The 17,985-nt window shown below is 52.7% G+C and overlaps 1 protein-coding gene across 2 annotated transcripts in view; it reads left to right on the top strand.

Annotated features, from left to right (window-relative positions):
• The window catches only part of Meltrin (disintegrin and metalloproteinase domain-containing protein meltrin), a 104,014-nt gene that overhangs the window by 3,756 nt on the left and 82,273 nt on the right, over positions 1 to 17,985 (top strand). Inside the window, exon 1 of one of the 2 annotated variants that reach the window (XM_089578526.1) lies at positions 2,695 to 4,876. The exons of the other annotated variant lie outside the window; for it this stretch is intronic. The gene's annotated coding sequence lies outside the window, so the exon portion shown is untranslated. Of the gene's footprint in view, positions 1 to 2,694; positions 4,877 to 17,985 lie in introns of those variants that run through there. 2 annotated transcript variants of the gene reach the window in all.

Here is a 17,985-nt window from a genome sequence, read left to right as displayed (position 1 = left end):
GGCGTCTCTCATAGCCTTAGTCGCTTTGGGACGTTAAACCCCATAAACCAAACCAACCATTCATAACGTTTAATTCGTCATCGGAAAAGTGTGGTTCTGGGGAAAACTGACAAAAAAAAAAAAAAAGACATGGAAGGTGAACATTCACAATTTAATTTTTTATTGTACAAAATTTAACGATGGCAGTTGCGTGGTAAATGCGTCCTATATTTGTATCACGTTTATCTGGGGCAGCCTGTTTTTTTTGTTTTTTTTGAAACGTTCCTGTAAGCGCTAGCGAAACTTAGCGTTCATATATTTAGCCTCTCATAACGTTCAGCCTGTGGCGAGTTTTCAAGCACTTTCTTGGAGAAACGCATAGGAGAAAGCGCTGGGCATCTTTCAAATCCGGCTGCGATTTCGTTTTCCATCTCACTTTTTTTTTTTCTTTTGCGCGAGGCGTATCTACACCTTAATGTTCTACGGTGCTAAAAGCAGGCTTTCTGGACCTCAGCTGTGTTGTTCTAATATCGGCTTCCGAAACCAAGTCGAATGCTTGAAATTTCTCGGTCATAATACTGTGGGTTGTGTTGATATTTGGCGGCCATGTTCATGCTGACACCGCTGGGACCCTTTTGCTTGCCGTCGTAGCGGTATCATAGACAAGTTCGTTCGAAACTTGTCGAGGTTACTGATTAATACTCACTGACCTATAATGCTGGGAGCTCAAAGAAAAGCTATCGATGCATTCCGTCATACTAAAGGCCCTTCGTAGACTTAAAGCCTAGCTACAGGGAGTTTTATGTCTTGCGAGCAGTTCGCGCGCGGGAACGGGCCGCCAATCTATTTGAGGTTCGAACCTTTCAAGGTTGCGTGTCCGGTTCGGTGTCCTCTTTACAAAGGTCTCCACGCCGAATTTGGGCGCTGAAAACAAAAAATTGAGAGGGCACTGTCATGGTGAGCGTTCGACCGCGACCCAGGTTGCGCACTGAGAGAATAAACGAAGACGTGCCTCCGAACGCTCATTCCACAAAGGTCCGAGTGAAACACTCGGACACTCGGTTCGAATAACCGTCGTGAGCTAGCCTCCAACCTGACTAAGAGACGTATGCTATATGCAGTGAGAAATCTTATGACACCACCCGCAATGGTGTGTGACGAACGGTTGTCACAACTTCGATACAAAAATTGATTTTTGAGGAAAGGAAATGGCGCTCTATGACTCTCATATCTCAGTAGACACCTCAAACGTGCCTGAAGGGAAGGGGTAGAGAGTCTGGGAAGGCGTATAACTGATGACGCATATGTCGTCGGTTCGGATCCCTGTCGCAAGCTAGCCTCCAACTTGACTAGAACATGTAAGCTACACTCACTACACCCGGAACGCTGTACGAAGAACGGTTGCTCACATTTTTGGTACGAATGTAGTCGGGAATGGTGGCACAACACTGAAGTCAGCCAGTGGGGTGTATATAATACGGATCAAATTTATTTGGTTCTCTGATGTGCGTCCTGCGGCGGCTCTATGACGTTCGCTGGAATTTTCTGTATCATCTGCGGGTGCACACTCGCCGCCGCCTTTTCTCGTAATGGGGCTAGTGAAGGCTTTCTCCTTAAAAAACAAACAAACAAAAGTATTGCATGGCTTCAGTAAAATGCTTGTGGGTGACGAACCGGATGTAGGAGGTCGCCTTTTTTCTGCGACGCTTACACGGCCGACGCAGCAGACCTGCCTTATAGGAGGACCCCTGCTAAATAGATTCATTCTCAATGATTGACCTCGTAAGCACGAGCGTAGGGACAATGGGAGTGCATACTCGTGATTAATTTTTTTTGTCTTTCGTAGTGAGCTGGGCACATTTTGCAGTTGCGCCTCTCTTGGCTTCGACGGATGTCGGTTGTATGTATTCAGGACGCGCTACGAGGTGTGTGTGTGCGTCGTTGCAGCGTCTAGGCGGTGCGTACGATACGTCGTAGCGAGGAAGCGGAGTGGCAGAGTGACGGGAAGTGGTGGGAGTGGTGGCCAGGTAGAACCGTCTAGCGATCCACCATCCGGTGTCTGCGACGACGAGATAGTTGCGGGGCCGTGGTGACACCGTCGGGTAGGTTTGCGCCGACTGCTGCTTAAAGTCTGGCTCCGTCGGAGGGAGTGGCTAATGGTTCGAGCACAGGTGAAGAGGGTAACAGAGGGAGAGAGAGAGAAAGCGGCTGGCAGCCTGTTTTACGCATAGTTTCTTTTACAAAGGGGAGAAATAATTTTAAGGCTGTTTTTTCTGCTCAGTTTGTAACATATTTTTATACAAAATGCATGGAGAAATCATCAGTTTATGACACAGACCTTGGACAGGCGATCCCCATGCTCTGCCAGTGTGCTCGATGGCATCTAAAGTAAAACATCTTACAGAGAAGAGGAGTGTGGGTTATTCTACCGTATGCATATTTATGAAACCACTGCTTTACAGTATTTTTGAAAACGTGGACAAAGGTAGAATTTCTGAACAGTCCCGACAGGCTGTGTGCTGGTTCCGATTCGCCAGTGCCCAAAGACAATGGAGGCAAGAGGGGTCTCACACCCCTCGTCAGTATTGGAGCGGGGTCTGACCCCCCCCCCCCCCTTCCCCCCCCCCCCCCCCCCCCCTTCCTGTTAAGCCCTGCTGCCGCCTCTTGATACTGAGGCCCGAGAATTCTGTCAGAAACCGTGCGGTTCTGGAAATTTGTCGTAGTACCGATTTTCTGGGCGGAAATCCTGCGCTCTTATACTGAGCTCTGCCGCGACGTGCTTTGCCCGACGTTGGGCCGTTCGGCTGGTGGGGTGCGTGGTGGTGGCAGCTGCGGTTCGGGTTTCGTCACTGCATTCCGTTCCTCGTAGTCAGCGCTCGCCTGCAGCTGTGCTGTGCGGGTCGTCCGGGGCGTGAGGGACCTCCCAGTCACGCGCTGCTCTTCAAGGCACACGGAAGCCGTGCGCTGTTGCTGAACGTGACTTCTGGGATGTGCAAGTTGCTCCTTGCGCGAAGGGTGTTGCGTAAGCGCAAGGCACGTGCAGGTCGACCGCGCGGGGGGGCCGGGAGTTTGTTGCGCTGACCGGCCTTGTTGTGGAATTTTATCTTTTTGTTTTCAATTTTTTTTCGCTTCACGACGCGGTCGCTTTTGCCTCGCTGCCATGCCTCAGCTGCGTGCTCACCAAAGGGAGCTCCTTGCGAAAGTGCGGCGTCTGAAACCACGGCCTGAAATCTGCTCGCTTCTGTCGCGGTGAATTCGGGCTGGAAGGCGGAAAAGTGGGCGTCTGTGCCAGTCGCATTGGGCCTAGGTCGCTAGTATATAGTGCGAAGGTGGTGGAAATGCAAGGCAGCGAGTAGTGAAGACTGATGCGCTGGGCCACGCGGCTTCTATTTTTCATCTGAAGACTGCTAATCATGCTTCTTCTTTTTGAGGCAAGAACGAGGAGTAGCATTAGTTCGAGGCACTATTCCGATGGGTAAACCCCGAGCAAGATCTTGCGATGTTTGCGTGCTTGCGGTGTTGTGGATTTGTGCCAAGTGAAATAAATAAATAAAACTGTCAAATAAATATCCGCGACTGGGATTTGAACCCGCTTGAGAGCCGAACACGCCTCGTATTAAACTGCAACACACTCTCGCGCTATCCATTCCATTGCACATCGTCTTCATCAACTGATATTACTATTCGCGCTTTGAGCTACGTGGCAGTAGTGACAGAGAGGTGTGCGCTGCATGCGTCGGCATGGACAGCGTTCTGGCCGAAACACGGGACTAGAGCAGTACGCTTTGCGTTGACAACGTTGCTGCAGAAACCCGGCACGGGAGCACAGGCCGCTGGCGTACATTGGCATTGACGATGAAAAAGTTGAAGACGCGTTTAACCCCCATTTATTTGGCTGAATTTTCAGCAGTAGTCCTGGCCTTGCGCAGGTTAAACAGCTTCGTCTTCGATCTGTCATAATTATGACGGATTCATTGTTCCTATGTTGTTCTCTCACCGCGGCTAGGGGATCACAGGCTCACCGCTTACTCGAATGCTTGATACCACCTCACGTGTGTTCATTACGGTCGGTTTGGGTGCTTGGGCACAGATGAATTCCTTTAAATGAGGTTGCTGATACCCTGGCGAAGGCATCTCTTCAAGGCCCCAGTCATATTTCTAATTCCGCCCTGCTCATATGTTACTGCGGCTAGGTTTCGCAGGTATCTGCTCTTGAAAGAATTTACAGCATCAGCACTTACCTCCTCTCCCGACGTCCAGCAACTTCTCTACCCGTGGTGCAGTAAACGATGGCGATTGCGCAAGCTTGAGGTTTCTTTCACGCGTCTATGTTGTCGCGTGCCTCAGTTAAACTTGTAGACCTACATATATCTCGTCTGGCGGTCTCCCCATTGTGCCCGCTCTGCGCTGAACCCGAAACGATAGATTACTCGGCACAAGTCTGTCTGCTGGGGTCGTTCTGTGTCCTGGTGCTTCCTGCCTTGGGCACTGGAACAGGAATGTGCTCTCCACCATTCGAAATTTCCTTTTCACGCACGGAACGGCTGCCACCCGAAAATCTTTCGCGTGTTCAAAATTCATCTATAACCGAAGCTTCCTATTCCTAAACAGGGCACGTTTAGCCCCGTTCCCACTTTCCGTCACCAGTCTCCCAGTGTTTGACTTGTTTGTTTAAATCAACAAATCTTAATTCTATTTTATTAATTGATTTATTATTATTATTGTAATCATTGTTATTGTTGTTTTTATTACATTTTTAATTTATTTCATTAACGTTTTGAGCACCTGTCAGTCGCCGCCCATGCCTTGGCCTCAAGATAATGGCGCAATCCCCTGCAGTGGGTACGCGCCGTTATCTTCTTGGGGACAACAGTGGACACCTCAGTCGCGCTTTCAGGTACGTGGCGGTGGTCTCCACCTGCAAAAAAATTGCGCTTGCCCACAATATTTTGTGCTTAGCAGTGCTAAACTACCAGCAATTTTTTCGCATAATTATCTTCGTTGAGTGTAACGTACTCATCGTAACGCTGACGAAGCACTTAATGGAAGGCTTTGGTAGCTAGTCAACTGCACGGGGTCCGACGTAATTTTGCTTGCTACGTAGGTACGTTTTGGCCGGCTAGATGGTTCATCGTTTGTAGACAGTAAAACTGCGCAAAGAAAACGAGTACATACAGCAGCGTTTGCTTTTTTTGGGGACTAGTTTGCTCATGATTAGATGAACGCACTGCATCTATAGAGGTGGACAGGACAAGGAGGACACACACAATGGCGAAGTTGTGATACTCGTTTTCACTTTGCCCTCGTTCTCTTTGCGCAGTTCTCATTAGTCTACTGATGATGATGATGTCCTCAGGCTTAATGGCACTGCGTAGGTGCAATCCGAACACCTTGGCGCGTCTTTTGTTTCTTCATTTGCTTGTTTCAGGATCTGTCAAGGTTACCCATAGCGAATACTGTTGTTTCGATTCCCCTACTGGGAGAGTTGAGAAAGGAGGGAGGTTGCTGCGGAGATGTGTCGTCGCACAAGAGGCGGGCAGTATTTGCTGATGACGTGTGTCATCTCGTCTCATGGCGTCTCTCCCTGAGCTTTGATGCATGTATCAAACTGCATACCGCGAAAAGACGGCAGGAGTCGCTTGTGTCGTTCTAGCTCCTCTTCCGCCTGCCAGCTATGTGGCCTCTTGTGTGTGCTATTTCGGTTAATGCATGCGCACTGCGAAAGCTGCTGGAGTGATCTGGGCGAGAAGAAGAAGCGGGCTACTAAATGAAACTGCATATAGCCGACCTCCGGAGTGTGCAGTGCCTTGGTACTGTTCTTCTCAAGCGCCGTTGTGCACCGCGGCGCGCACACGTCACAAGACGCCCGTTCATGTCTCACCGATCACGCGACTCCTCGTTGAGGAGGTGGGACAGCAGTCCCAGCAGCGGGCACTGTCGCCACGAGCGCGGCAGCTTCGGCGCGTCGACCTTGAGAAGTGCACGCGAGGTTCAAAGTTTCATTGTTCTTTGTCTTTCAATGGCTCTTCTTCTCGCTGACGATTTCATAACGCCGGCGCAGTCGTGTCGTCGGCGGTCTCGTTCCTTTCGCGCCACTCCTCGTGTGCGGCGTCTATTAACGCAATCAGCTGACGCGCTGTCAGTCGCCGGCCTCTGGTGAATCGCCGTGCGCTGCGCCGCGCCGTCGTCAGTCGGCGCGCGATTATGCGAGGCGGAAGTGGCCCCGAAGAAAGTGGTCCGCGTAGAGCGGGAGGCGTTTGACGTGGACATTCCTCGCTGTGCGAACAGTGAGAATGCCCGGCGGACTTGGATTCATTCCGGGTTGTCTGGGGAAAGCGGGCGAGCCACTTGTCAGCCTTGTCTGCATCGGCAGGACCGGCGTGCTGGCGAACGGTTTGCGCAACCGGCGATCGCCAATAAGCGCCTCGGCAGCATTTTGACATCAGCTTCTTGACCGCGTTGTAAGCGTGGACGAAGTGTCGCCAGGTTACGCGGTTCTCGGCGGCGCGCCGTCTGATCGATATCTGCGACAGCCTCCCAGCTCTCTGGGATTGCGCACTCATTAAACAGGAGCTCGAGTGTTCCGTTGTCCAGACATTGTAGGCAAGAGTGGCAGTGAACTGAAGGCTCGTGCTGAAATTTTTTGTTGTTGCCATCGAAATCACGGTAACTGCAAGTGATTGAGCGGGGCGTCGCGGCGGCAACAATTTCCTGGAACCTCGTCGCTCTGGCTGCTCGAACCGCCGCGACGACTGAAAACAGGTTTTTGCGCCGCGGCGTCAGGAATCGCTAGCGTTTTCGCTTGCATGTGAGCGGGTGTTTGCCGCGGTCGTGTGCACAAATAACCCGAAGAACTCGCGACCCGCCGCGATGGCTCAGTGGCCTTGGCATTCGGCTGCTGGGATGAAGGCGAAAGGCACTACAGCGCACGTTCAATAACTACGGGGGGTTTAAATTTCTCCGGAGCCCTCCACTACGGCTTCCCTCATTGCCCGCACATTAAACACCGCATACCTACTTATGCAAATTTGCGCTTAGCACCTTCAGGTGGCGTCTTTCGCGAACGAGAAGAGACCCGTTTACGCACGTCCGCTTCCTTTGATGAGTGTTTCGAAGCTTCCGTCTTGTCGCTTGTTGAGCTTTTCATATACGAGCATGGAAACAGTTTTAAGTAACGCGGGTCCTCTGTAAAGGGCTCCGCAGTCCCATCCATCGCGCGAATATTATAGCAGTAGTAAGAGGCACAAGAAAAGAATGAAAGTGATTTGTTGAGCTTTTACACACTACCTTCGCTTGTTACTTACAAGCAGGCCAGTGGAACATATTGTTCGCGTTTCGTTGTACTCTGGTATTAAGCGGGCTAGGAAAGCGTCTACAAAGCGCTTAAAAGCATTGAATGTGTTCAAAACGTCAGAATCATGTAAAGTTGGTTGGGAAAACGTAGAGAAGATGCGTTACACCTGCTTGTAAAACTTACTCTCGGGAGAAAAGGTGATGGTATATATCGCCCGCGGTTGCATGGCTCCCTGCCCTTGTGGTTTGCTCCAAGCTGGAGTCCCACGCATCGAAACGAGCGAAATGGCATGCCTCTGAATGAGAACGGTCACCTCCTCGTCCGTCTGGACAGTAGGCAAGTTCGGGGTACATATTATGTTGGGGCGGCTGTTTGCCCGGTCGCCTCTGTGCCCTCGAGTTGACGACAGAGCAGCGTTGAACGGCCGAGTTCGGTTCGGGAGGTCGCTATAGCCAGCGTATGCACGCAGCCTCACTGCAGCGCGAGTGGTGAAAAGTATGTTCCGGACCGTTGTTATCCAGGGGGGCGGCGGTGTTCAGGCCGCCTTGCAATGTTTCAGCGTGCGTTTGTGTTCGGCGTGCTGTTTAAGCAGTCTAGGCTGCCAGCTTTTTCAATGTAAAAATCTTGCTAAAGCGCAACCAGATATTTTGTATCAAGCCTGCGCGCATGACTGTTGCCGGTGTACGAGCGTTTCGAATGGCGTAGCTGTTATCTGGCGACGGGAAGGCCCCTGTGAACACTTATCTGCCCTGGGTAATCTTCCGCGAGTTCGTCGCTGCGTGACTATCAGTGCTCCCTGTAGCATCTGTACACCTGTGTAGCGAAAATTGGATGGGACACTTCAGCTCTGTCTCAAGGGTATGACTCTACAGCGGTAATTAGTTAATGCCCATATGTGCGTAATTTGTCATTCCCAACTTTGCATTCATAGGTCCCTGGGAGTCCTCATACCACTCCTTGCGCAATGGTGCAACGTTTAAGGGATGCGCCACTGTCCTGCGATGGCAGGTGCAGCCGCCGGTGGGGCTTGAGATTCAAGTTGCTCTTCCCGAGGTACCTCTCGCGGTCAGTCGTTAATTTGACTGCCACCTGCCGCGGGGGTCACTTTGCTCACGATCCGATGGGCAGGTTGTGATGACGTCACGAGGTCATGTGACCTAGGTGGCCCACCTGGGTTGCTTCTATGGGGAGTGACCACCTGGGTAACCCTGCTCCACCCTATTTTTCGCGGACTACGCCGACGGTACCGACGACGCCAGGTTTTCTGCACTATCGCGTTAATACCGCTGGAGAAACAAGCTCCTGTGTGTTGACACTATAGAAGGTGACTCGGAATGTGTATCTTTGCACGCGTGCCGATACAACTACGCGTTGTCCTCAGCGAACAGAAAGTGATATTCCCCGAGTGCGCGTATTTCGCGCTGTACGAGACTTTCGCTGGTCTTCACAGAAAGGAAGCTTTTATGTAACACTTCCGAACGGTGTTTTGACACTGGGCTTCTTTCATTCTGGCAAAAAATTTACCGCAGACCGCGAGCTCACTTTATCGTGTCCCTAGAGTTAGCGCTGATAGCGCTAACTCGAGGCGTCGCGAGGCGCGATGCGCGAGCGGGGCGCAGCTATCTGTGCATATCAGATACCGGCGCCGCCCACGGGCTCTCGCGCGCACGTCGGAAGCGGGGTCTGGTTTGCAACAATCGTATAGACTCTCGGGGACTCTTCACATGAGGCTGGAAGCTCTTTCGGATTCCCCCAACTTTTCTTGGAATCCTTGCAGCTCCCCAACCATCTATTGTTCTCGGCTTGACATTCTTTCAGTCGGCTCGCGAGCCAGCACCAGGAGCATGGAGTTTTATGCCCATTTTCGACGTCCGTCGCGGTGCTGTGCTGGGCGCGCAAGCGCTCCGCTCCTACGCCGAGGAAGTGTTCACCGAGTTGCCGTAGTTCTCGAGGTGCGCCCGGGCGACGCGTTTATCGCCCTTCCCGGCACAGCCTTCGCGCCTGTCTTGCGCCCGGCCGCGCATCCGCCAAGGGCGCTATAAGCTGCCATAAATCTGATCGCCGAGGTACTGTGGCCTAGCTTGTATTGGTGTGCGTGTGTGCGTGCATGCGCGCGCGCGTCAGTCTGCATACACAGCCGTTTTTTTTAGCCGTTACTCTCTTGTCTCACCGGAAACTTTTTTTTTTTTTTTTGTGTTCCGTGACCATTTTGTGCAGTGCAATCTCTTTGGAAGAACTGCTTTACTTGCCTTTCGCGCGCCTCTGCAGCGTGTGCTTTGCTCGCTGTGGCAATGTTCAACAGCTTTGCGTCAGTGAAAACGCAGAAAAATTCCACTCAGAAACGAAAAATAGTCGTAGACTTTGTGCTAACTACGCACTTCGCGCAGAGTGATTTGAATGGTAATTGGGAATGAACGTACTAAACCGAGCGCTACCCCATTTTTCCAGGAAGCTATCCAGACGCGGTGTACAAACTTTCGAACCTGCACACATGCTTAACGTTCTTGCCATTTTTTTTTTCGTGTTTAAACTATGCCTTTTCTCATGTGTCCTCGTTCTACGGTCAGTGGACGCACGCACGTGCACTCACACGCGCACACATTGACGAAGTGCGGTCCCACGGGCGAAACTTGAAATAAATGGGTTCACACGTTGATATTTTTCGCCATATTTGACCGTACCAAGATATCTCATTAGATAATATACCAGATGGTTCAGGGAAGCCCGCCCCTAATTTTGGAAAACGGAGTTTTTGAGGTAAGGAGAAGCTTTTTGCGGCATAGTAATGGCAGTGTTGGCGGACATCAAGACAGGCGAATCATGTTAACTAGTAAAGTGGTTAAGTAAATTCTAAGAGTGAACTTTTTAACTATTACCAGTGGGCGTCCGATTGCAGTTCGAGGTTTGGAGTCGGCCGTTAGTAATAGCCATATCAGTTTTTAAAATTTCGAAAAAGCGATTACCCTCTCCGCTGTGGCTAAACTAATTTGGGCCATTTTTGGCGCCATTCGAAAACCGCGCGCGAGCGGAGGGCGGAAAGCCGGTGCCATGTCAGTGTTCGAAGCGCAGAACCAGCGCTTTCTGTGAAACTACTGCGAGAGGAAATCTGGCGCTGGAAACACCCGTTCTGCCCGGTGTTTCAGCGAGCAAAGCGACGTCAGTCTAAATCGCATGACGCACATATTTCATCATCTGGCCCGCCCGCACTGGAGGAGCGAAGTGGTGGGGGAACCGCAGCATGGGCGGGGAAGAGACTACCAGATAGCTGAGAAGCTGTTACCCCGAACCGCGAAACCAGGCAGCATTTTTTCGTTGCTCTTTTCTCTAGTTCCGGTCAATTTGGTATCTCCGTGTTTGTGAACAAACGCTTCCCCGTTCGTTGAGGCTGACGTTTGGGAAAAGCCCAGAAGAAAGAGGCGGCCTCTTGGCGCCCGCGACGTGCAGGGAGCTGCGACGATGCGCATCTCGCGAAGCAGCCTCTGTGCGCGTCATCGGCGTCCTTTCTGCAAGAAGCGGCCCTTCACCCCGCTCGTTGTTTCAGGCGCGTACGCGTCCGGAGGGAGAGCGGCTGCTTTTGTAAGCAGGGCACGCTCCCTCGGAGATGAGGAAATATGCGCGAGAAATGTGCTGGCCGCTTGACGGAACGCGAGTGGCGAAGCGCAATTTATTTCCCGTTGTCCCTCTCGTTTCTCTTTCCAAGGCAGCCTTCCTTTCGCTGTTGCTAGGTGGCTTATAGCACTCCGGAAACTCCGTACTGGATCCCCGGGCTAGCATGTAGTTCATTGTATCTCTATGTTCTGTCCTCTTTCACCGCTTCAACCTGCACTTGTTTGCTCCGGGCCTAGGTCACGTAAAGGACCGCCTTTCGGATCGATTCTGTCCTTCGCCGCGTTGGCGCGTCTGTGCCGAGTCGCTTCCATCGGCCGCTTCCATAGGCCGCACAAGCGCTTGCGTTGTCGAGTGATTGCCGGCGTTGGAAATACTCGCTGTGTGTGCGAAGATGATCCGGCGCCCGGCCGTTCGCGCTGTGGCTGGCGCACCGTCTGTCGTAGTGGTGCCCTTGGCTCTTACGTGGCCGGACTGTTTCGAGTGTTGTCCGCCCCGCCAACGCGCTCTTGCGTTCGCACTGACCCGTGCCGGGCTAACGTTGTCTGGGTGGCGCGGGCAGTGCCAGCTCAGTCGGCGGGTCGCGCATGCGTGTTTTCCGGTCGAGCGACCTCGGCAACGCCGGTCAGGGCCGAGCGGTGGATCTGTCGTGCCCCTCTTGTTTTCTCCCCGTCGTTTCGGCGAGCCCAGCGGTAGTGCGTTTTTCATTCCTCTGCTGTGTAAGCGCACAAGGCAGAACAGTGGGTCAGAGAACAAACGCGGGTTAATGACATCCTAGTCGAAATCAAGAGGAAGAAGTGGGCTTGGGCAGGGCATGTGATGCGAAGGCGAGGCGACCGGTGGTCCTTAAGGGTAACGGAGGGGATTCCAAGAGAAGGCAAGCGTAGCAGGGGATGGCAGAAAGATGTTCGGTTGAGATAAAGGAGTTTGCGGGTATAAGGTGATGGAGATTTTGCGGGGATAGGAGATCTTGCGAGGGTAGGGGATCTCTTTATATTACTTCTCAAAATAGACTTTGGCTGTTACAGCATTCCATACTATACAGATTATGAGTGTCGACGCACCAGAGGTGTTATAGGTGCACAGAAGAGGAATCTGAACTCGTCTTTTTGCCGCGGGAACTCGACCTTCACGTTCCGAGCATTCTTAGAAACTTCGAATTATGGCCTTGTGCGGCCGATTTCCCTAATTTAAATCGGATTAACGTCCAGCTCCTGCCTTTACTTTTTTTTAATTCCCCGCAGATGGTGGGAGGAGTCGACCAACGCATGGAGTGCCTTTCAGACGGTCGCGTGGCTGCTTTGCTTTCGCTTTTATTTTGTTTTTAGGTTTCCGTTTTCCGTGAATAAATCGATCTAGTCAGGGACTACATAGCTGCAAATTAGGCCCACTTAAATAAAAATACGCGTGGATTGTTTGCTTTCGCCGATCACTATACGTATCACTCCGTCCATGGCAGAGCGGCAAGCCGCCACGGGACTGGTTGCAAGGTTGCTTGACTAGTCCTTGCTTGACTAGTCCGCGGGCCGACAGCGCGCCTATCAATGTGCTGACGCATGAACACGTGGTGCGCGGGCCGCGGGCGAATGAACCCTGCAAAACCGTGCAAAGGGGCAGATGACACGAATCACCACGTCGAGGTTCCCGTTCTCATGCGGCACTCTGTATTGGGTCATGAACGGGTTAGATTCAGTGGCACTCCGCAGGTGCGTGGCCACATGGAGCCGTGTTCCCTCTAAGTGCGATTGACCGTGTACACTATCCCGTATGCCTATTTTATACTGGCACTACGTTCTGCAGCTTCAGACTGTCGAATTTGCACTCGTCGCAGCTTTGGTTGCTGCAAGGAACTACTAAGATCGAGAATAGGTAGCTCTTGTTAGTTTTTCACACAGACTCGTTTTTTTACTAGCCCTCCTCTCCAGTCCGCCGCTCCAGGCGTGCGGCGACACCAATGATCGACCCTCTGTGACGTAAGGTTACAAATGTAGGATTAAAAATGTATTGAAAGAAAGTGGCGAATGTAATGACCGATTTATAACTCCGTTAAATAAATACAAATAAAAAAAGGCGAGCGTCGCTACCAACAGCCCAACTGCCACCACCCCGTTTCAAAGAGGATGCTTTTCCATCCATCCATCTATCCATCCTCTTTCGGCGCGTTTCGCAGAAGCTGCCGCAAATGGACCGTACTACATTCCTCCGCTCTCGCCATACTCCTTCCACAGTAAACCGGATGGTTCCCTTGGTATCCACCCTCCAGTTGCGCATTCCTACGCTCTTGCCATACCCTCCTGCGTCCAGTGTAACTACCCTCCGAGTGGTGGTTCCCATGGCGACGCACCCACCGGTTACTCCGACTGCTACTGCTACGCGAAACTCACTAACGCCGATTTTCGCGTCTCGTTTTCGTCCTGCCTCCCCGCTCGTCGCCCCTGCCCTCGGTGCCCCCGAGTCTCGGCGTTGCGCGGTTCTCTCGGCGCTCCCACAGCTGCGCGCGAGTGGCGGCGGGGCTCGCGCACCCCTTTTTCTCGGGCGGGGCGTCCGCTGCCGTGCGACGACACATGGGCCTCGACTGCTGATGCACCGACACTTTCCGCGAGTCAAGGTCGGGAGGGCAGGCACCCGAGGCGCTCTCCTAATCCTTTTGACCCTTCTTGCTTGTTTCGCGGCTGCCCTGCTGCTGGGCCCAAAAGCGCCGCGAGGTTCATTCCGCAGTGCGGGTGCCCGAAAATGATCCCTCCTTCTCAGGCCTGGGGGTGCACCAGGTTCTGTACATTTTAAGCTGCCGCCCCGTTCCCTGGGAGCATTTACCCTTCGCACATGCAACGAAGGGGAAACCGTGCACTTGCGCGCGCGTGTGGCTTCCCGCCAGTCAAGCTTGTTCAGTCTGCTAGGCGGGGCTGTCATTCGTGTGGCAAGTGACCGATTTCAGTGGACTGCGTTGTAGACATCGCGTGCACGAGGCTCTGCGTCGCAATGCGCCGCGGCCTGGCTTTACAGTCGACATTCTTGGCTCTAATCTCGCTCTTATCAGCGCGCTTCTATGGGGTGCTCATACTGTACCCCCCCCCCCCCTCCCTTTGGGCCCCTAAAACTGCATTTACTGTCCGAATCTGTAGTCCAGACGAGCTTTATGGTAGTGCGTTTGTTCGCAATGCTGTCACGAAGGTTTGCTAAATGTGTCAGGAGTCAGTGAAAAGGAAGGGGAACTACTCGTTCAATAGTTGCTCGCTGTCCGGCCGCCCGTCCTAAAACGCACTCTTAGACCAGAGTAGCCAGATCTCAAACGAGTTTGGCAGTGTCGCCCGCCGCGATGCGCGCTATCAATCTTCGGCCGTGGCGGTCGTGGTCCTGAACTTTCGTTAACCGCTTTCGTTTAACAGGGCTTTGAGTGTCGCAGAGGTTAATTTAGCAATTGTGTATTGGCCATGGAACGGTTGTGTTCACCACCTTCGTGTTCATTAGGCCCCTTTCCCCAACTGTGGGACCTCCTCTTGAATGTAATCCGTGGAGCTACCTTTAATGCAACAGAGTAAGCTTCACCTGTCACGTGCGAAAGGGGTTCGGACTCGTTTTTTTGTGGATGGAGGCGATTACGAGGCCCAGATGGCAGCTCTCAGTGGGCTGTTTATTTCTCGAGGAGATCGCCGTCTAAAAGTGGAGAGGAGGAGGATTGACGGCCGCAGGTGCATGCATCAAGGAAGACGAAGTTGGAATTACGGCAGGATATAGCAGGCCCGAGCTCAGGATTCCGTGACGTGAACCGAACTCTCGGCGATCGAGCTTTTCAGTTAACGCCCTTGGGCGAGCGAACCTTGTGGGCAGACGTGAGGCGGTGCGGGGTCTTACGTCCACTGCTGGCGCCCTCGGGCTCTGCTGGGTGCCTTGCGGCGGCGCGCCCGCGTTGCCCGCGGCCTCCGATTTCATTTCCTCTGCCCGAGGGCGCGGCGCCGTGTTTAGTCTCGGCCGGCGTGGGTCCCAGATGTGTGACGCCGCCGCCGCCGCGGCTCGCGGGCCATCTTGAGCCCCCTCGTTTTCTTTTTGTCGCTCACGCTTTTTCAGCGCTCTTCCCTCGAGCCGCGCAGCGCGCTCCGAAGAGGAGGAGCGCGCGGTGATGGCCTGCACGCGCGTCGGCGGATGATTGACTCGCGGAGCGGGCTGCGGCGCGTGTGGCCGCCTTGAGGGCAGGACCGTCTGGGCCGCAACTACAGGGTCCTGCACTCGAGGCATGCTTCGTCGTCTTTTGTTCGTTCGCCTCCCGTGACGCGCCGTACGCATCACGATCACGGGCCACGAAATCGGGATGGGGGCTTTCGGCCAGGTGGTGGCCCCGCAGCTGATTACGCGAAGGCGTTCCGTTTACGGTGACCGCGCGCGCGCGTAGAATAGGACCGAGAGCGGCATCGTGCGAGTATCGCGCGGCCCGCCTCTCGCGCCCGAGCAATTTTGTTAGGAAACCGGTTCGGGCGACCCGGGCGCCAATCACGCAGCCCCGAAAATTAGCGCTCCGGGTGCCTTTTCTTTTGGCTCCGATGAAAAGGCGGCTGTGGCCGCGCTGCTTCCTGGGCTTTTCGTTTATGACGGCCTGCCTCAGGTTTCATTCAGTGGTGGTCGTCTTCGCGAAGCCCCAGTAAACTCGTCCGGCCGCTGTCATCTTTGTAAGACCGCGACCGAGATGCTCGTGACGGGCCTCGTCTAGTCTTTCTCCGTTAGTCACTGCTCCACTTTTCATCCCGGCCACGATCGAGAGCGGGTCGTTCGCATCTTGAGTTGTTGCGAACGTTTAGAACGACGCCGATGATGTCTGCGGTGCGTTTTATGCTGGCTGTGCGTTTTATGCGGGTCAAATTTTCGTTGCCTGTGTGGACGCTGTGTGCGTTTGCTTCGGATTCACCTACCGCAGTTTGCGCGTTGGGGACGCCATAACGAAGGGTTTGTTCCGACCCCCTATTTTCTCGCCATTTGTGCCACACTGTCGACGATGGAGCGTTTACTTTTTGCCTTTTTTTTCTTAATGGGCCAGCGCCCCCTTAATATTTTACTAGTCTCATGCGTAGTGATGTGACCTGATCCCAAATAAATCGGTAAAAAAAAATCTTGAGGGGACACTTAAGCTCCGCCCTAAAAGTATGACGCTATATCCTTAATAGGTCCCTTCAGCGGCCTGAGGTTATCTCTGTATCGCTTCCCAGACACGGACACTATTCAATCTTTCAACCTCCCTTAAGAGTACAATGCGATAGTATTCGAGATCGCACCCACGCAAGTACCCCTCCTCTGCCGCCTGTAGGTTCTGCCTACATGGCCGTATATGCGGAATTGGTCATTCTCTACTTTACATTCATAAATCGCGTGGAGTCCTCATACGATTCTGCATGTCGCAGTGGTGCAGCGGCTAAGCGATGCGCCACTACCCTGGCAGGCGGCATGTTTCAAATACAGCCACCGGTGGGACTTGTGAGACCCAGATTGTTCTTCCCTAGCAACCTCTTGCGACCAATTATCTGCCACAATGGGCAGGTTGTGATGACATCACAGGGTCACGTGATCTGGGTGGCCGGTGGGCCACCTGCACGCTTTCCTCGACATGCCGACGCCATGGTTGCCGCTGAACGGGACCGTTAACGCTATCGCCTGGAAAGACGTTGCGGCGAAGCAAACTTCGACTTTTGGTTTCGGTGGTATCCTCGTGAGACCCGACTTTGAAATATTTGTCCGTTTCATTGAGTGAAGTTCTGACGCTGCGGAGTGGAGATGTAGCGCCAGTATAAAATGTGCTTATGAGATAGCGTGGTTTGAAGTGCGCATGCGCCAAACGCCATTTCAAATCTAGCCTTAACATACGCTCGCTTTACGTAGGCTATTTTCCGAGTTTAGCGTGCGCTACTCTTAGATACGCTAAAATAGACTTTTCAACATGCATGTGGAGCGCATCTCTCGCTTCGGGGCGAATTTTCCTTTGTTACTGAGCTTTTCGGAAAAGTACGTTCACAGGTCATAAATGAAGCATCGGCTTTTCGTTTTGTCTCGTCTCGCCTCGCCTACAGAAAAATCCATTTGTGAAAATCTGCTTTATTTTTTATTTCGAGGGACGGATTCTGCCGCTCCTAGGTCTAAAGAAGAACGTTGGTTTACTGACAAATGGTTTTGGTTCTAAAAACTAGATGGCGCCACTAGACTGAAATTATCGTTTTTATCCGTTTACATATGCGGCAAACAGCGTAACACCCCGCAAAATGCTTTGGTTTAGCGTGCGTAATTAAGCGTTCATACGCTATTCTAAAACAGCCTAATGTACCTTTAGTTTTGGGCACGTAGACAACGTCTACTTATACTCTTTACAAATCATATCTCCATACGCTGCGAGCAGACAAGCAGACGACGAGGTGCGGAGGAACACGTTTAACGCGCTCTCCTGATTGGCTGATGACGTATAGCTTCCATAGTGCTGCAAGGAATTGTGAGATGAGTATAGTCAGTGTGGTTGCATTCTTGTCATTTCTTTTCTTTTCGGGAGTTCTTATAAAGGTGGGAGACAGCGCGAGGTGGTTGGGCTCGAAAAGAACAAAAAAAAAAAGAACTCGTGAATTCATTCGCATTCCAACGTGCTCCAACGCTTTTCTGAGCACATAATAGCGCTCCTAACGGTGGAACCAGCGCATGCATCAGCGCACGCGTTACCGATTATCGCCATATAGGACATTTCCCAGCAGGCAGCCGAATGTAAGAAACGTAGCAGGGGACGTTTCGGAGCTTAAATTATCTTATCCTGAGCGTTTCAACAAAGTCGGAGGCGCACTGCGTGTCTCAGGAGGATGTGTGCAGGACGCCACAGCTTCTGCGCTGAGTAGGCCTTGTCGTGGACGAAGATTTTTCAAGGGCGCTAGAAACTTCGGTGCTGGGACGGGCCGTGATGTTGCTGCTGTGTCAGCCGCCCGTTGGTGCGTGCGCACGCGGCCTCTGCATGCGGCCGCAGCCGCGGCGAATGCAAAAGTACGCGACCTAGCGCCGAACGCTTGCTTGTTTACGTCGAGGGCCGTTGGGATCGGGCACGTCCGTCACTTGTATGTATATATCATGTGCTGGCTAAATATAGCGCGCAC

The sequence above is a fragment of the Amblyomma mixtum genome, chromosome 3 (assembly GCF_055824585.1).
Source record: "Amblyomma mixtum isolate Tamu chromosome 3, ASM5582458v1, whole genome shotgun sequence".
NCBI classification, from domain to species: Eukaryota; Metazoa; Arthropoda; class Arachnida; order Ixodida; family Ixodidae; genus Amblyomma; species Amblyomma mixtum.
This window is presented reverse-complemented; position numbering and strand designations above follow the sequence as displayed.